Here is a 2,965-nt window from a genome sequence, read left to right as displayed (position 1 = left end):
TTTTGACTAGTAATGCAGCCCCTTACTACTAACATATAATTTTCATGTTTTAATAACAAAAATGTAAAAATCTCAAGATACAAACAAACACTCTTGTATTACTGCAGAACTGTTTTGAAATATCCTTATTTTGACTGTTTGTCAATCTTTCTATGAAGACTTTAGAATCAACCAATATGCCCACCAAGATACCTCTTTTGAATGGTTGTCAACCATCCTTTCCTGAATAGGAATGTCTTTAATTATGGGTTGCTAAATTGTGACATAGCCTAATTATGATAAATGTTCACAGAAGCCAGGAATATGTTCATTACATAATGATTTATTAATCACATTCCTTATATTTTCCTACAGAGTCACAGGGAGTTTGTTGATTAGCAAAAAGAATCATCAACTTCCAAGCAGCAATGGCCGCCTTCCATGTCTTGGAGATTCAGAATATTTTTCAATGCTACATAATCATCAAGGAGCTGGGCCAGGGGTCATATGGAAAAGTTGTACTGGCACAGGAGAGCTCAACAGGTATGTGAACAAGACAAAAAAGGAATATGGTCATTTACGTAAATTGTTTAAATCAAAGTGGCAAATTCTGAATAAAAATGTGATAATGATTTTACCTGGCCATAGAGATGAGAGACTTATCTGTAGATCATTGGAAAATCCACATTAGTCTAGTAACATCAGCTGCAAATTCCCCATACATCTAGGATTAAAATCATAGAAACCTCCCAAATTTGTTGTTGAATGATCAGTATTGCATGTGTATGGGGGACAACCAACTATTAATGCCAAACACCATGTTGGGTTATAGAAATATCGCATGAAAATGAAGAGGTTGGGAAAAATACATTTTGACCAAAAAGCTTAGGGTTAATAGCTCTTGATCTTGATTTTTAAAACATTCAGTGGCTCTGCAAACGATCTACAGACAAATAGATCGTAGAGTGATCAATGAGTGGAAGAGGCTGCCACGAGAAGTGGTGAGTTCTCCTTCAATGGAAGTCTTCAAACAGAGGCTGGACAGGCATCTGACTGGGATGATTTAGCGAATCCTGCTTTGAGCAGGGGGTTGGACCAGATGGCCCAGGAGGTCCCTTCCAACTCTACGATTCTATGATTCTATGATTTCAATGAAATAACCATTTGTGTGGGAAACTTAACTGTTCATTCACAAAAAAGTCCATCTGAAAATATCTATAGGTTGCCGCATTGACTATCTGACAGAAGATATCAGGCGTCCAAAACATGAAGCGGTTAAAGTTCAGCCTCCCAATACCTTTTTTGCCATTGGAGATACGTGGTCGCCAAACATGCAACATCAGATTTATTGTGGTATAGAAGTCAGTAAAATAAATAAATCTAGCAGTAAACTGTTGTAAATCCAAAAATCCCCCAAAGTTGGACTGCCTTATAGACATGAGATTGAGGAATAGGAATTGAAATCCACCAAAGATATCCTATTCCAGTGATTGGGATTATGTATTTGAATATAAAGTTTCTATGCGATATCTGGGAGGTTATTATAAACTTTGTTTGTTTTTTAGGAAAAGCAGTGGCTGCAAAATTAGTGAGGAAGGACAGAACTCTACTGAAAGCTTTTCTGACAGAGTTTTCTTTTTCAATCACCTTATCTGAGCACCCTCACATTATTACTACTTATCAAGTCTTTATTCGCACAATTGACCACTATGTATTGAGTCAAGAGTTGGCTGCAGCAGGCACCTTGCATATCATCCGAAGAGAGGGATGTAAGGCCGACTCCATATGATTTCCTACAATCTACCAATGCTTTGTTTATAAAACACCATAGGCTAATGGTATACATCAACAGTCGGGAGAGAATCTAGCTATCCTTGCAACTGGTAGCCAGTTAGCTTTCTAATGTGCATGGGGTGTTTTGGGAATACATCAATCCTTTCCAGAGGTGGAAGAGAGGTCCATAACAATGCACTGTGTGATGCCACATTGCAATCACAGCAAGTTTTATCCACTATTGAATCCACTGTCCCAAAAATAGCAACACCCTAAATGTTTGGTAAATTAGATTTGTGCAGTGCCTTACCAAAATCAAAGTATCATTTTTCTGCAGTTTGGAATTCCTGAGGATGCTGTGAAGAGGGGTGCAAGACAGATCTCTTCAGCTCTACACTACATGCATGCTAGAGGGTTAGTGCACAGAGACCTGAAGCCGGATAGCGTGTTGCTAATCGATGAAGACTTATCAAGCAAAGCTCAGTGACTTTGGTTTGACCCAACCTACAGGATACTTTGTGTCATCCATGTCACATACTATCCCGTACATGTCTCCGGAGTTGTGAGACTTCAAAGAGGGAGAATATTTACTCCTGAGCCCTACTATTGATTCCTGGGCTTTTGGGGTTCTGCTCTTTGTTGTTTTAACTGGATATCTTCCCTGGTTTGAAGCAATGGAAAATGACTCCATGTACCAAGTCTACATCCACTGGAGACAATGTCCAGACTGCATTCCACCACCTGCTTGTTGGAAGATGTTGTCCAGAGAAGCCATATGTATGTTTGTCGAGAACAGGGACAATGAGAGAGGACATTGTCAGTCAGTTCTCTCCATCTTCAATTACTTTAATTTTCCCTGGAAACCAAATGTCTGAGTATGGCGCATACCTGGCAGTTGAGGAAGAGTTGGTTCAAGATATTTGGAAAAACCTCCCAGCTGAATTCCATCAAAATCTTTGTGCAAGTTCATGTAATTCAAAGAACTGATGATGGCAAAGAGTGGTCACCAAATATTCATGTCATTTGGATTTATGTTTTCAATCATTTTGTAATTTATTAACCGATTAAAATAAAAGATTAAAGCTTCTATTTTTAGCAGCTTGTTGCTTTCCACATGCCTTAAACTTTTCCACATTACTGTATATCTAACCCTTTTAATATAGCTGATGTGAAAGGAACACTGCCAGTATATAGCTTATTATTTGCAATATTG

The 2,965-nt window shown here is 38.3% G+C and overlaps 1 pseudogene; it reads left to right on the top strand.

Annotated features, from left to right (window-relative positions):
- Positions 1–407: 407 nt before the first annotated feature.
- LOC141098635 (serine/threonine-protein kinase SBK1-like) lies at positions 408–2,627 on the top strand (annotated as a pseudogene).
- Positions 2,628–2,965: the final 338 nt, after the last annotated feature.

This window comes from Dendrobates tinctorius, unplaced genomic scaffold (genome assembly GCF_039654945.1).
Source record: "Dendrobates tinctorius isolate UK_male_01 unplaced genomic scaffold, ASM3965494v1 ptg000093l, whole genome shotgun sequence".
In the NCBI taxonomy this organism is placed as follows: Eukaryota; Metazoa; Chordata; class Amphibia; order Anura; family Dendrobatidae; genus Dendrobates; species Dendrobates tinctorius.
The sequence above is the reverse complement of the archived record's forward strand: the minus strand, read 5'-3'. Positions and strand labels throughout refer to the sequence as shown.